Genomic DNA, 488 nt, shown 5'->3' on the forward strand with positions numbered 1-488 from the left:
AGTTGTAATGACTTTTCTATGTGGGCTCTGTCCTGTTTTAAGGCGCTTAAGTCGGCCGTGGCTTGGTCATTATCACTCTGAGAAGTAGAAAAAGGCCAGTCATTGCCAAAAAGCCCTTTTCTCGAGATTAACCATGAAAAGCACGTGTTCCACTTACCTTCAGCTTTTGGATTTGAGCGATGTGAGCCTTTTCTTGGCTTCTAAGTTCATCCAGTTCCAAGTGGATTTTCGAATCCATTAACTCCTTTTCCGCCCGCTGATTTTTCTCGGCAGATTGCTTTAACGAACTGACCGTCAGCTCCAAAGATTTGACTTGCTTCTCCTTGGCATCCAATTCGCTCTACCAAATGAGCAAAAAAGGTATCATTTTAGCAGTTATTGCTGATTTGATTCATGCATTTGCTCATAGGAAAACATGAATTTGGAAAAGGTCTGAGAACTATGATGGAAATTTCTAATTTTTATCTCGCGAGAATGATGTCGACCCA

Source organism: Tigriopus californicus, chromosome 5 (assembly GCF_007210705.1).
Source record: "Tigriopus californicus strain San Diego chromosome 5, Tcal_SD_v2.1, whole genome shotgun sequence".
Lineage (NCBI taxonomy): Eukaryota > Metazoa > Arthropoda > Copepoda > Harpacticoida > Harpacticidae > Tigriopus > Tigriopus californicus.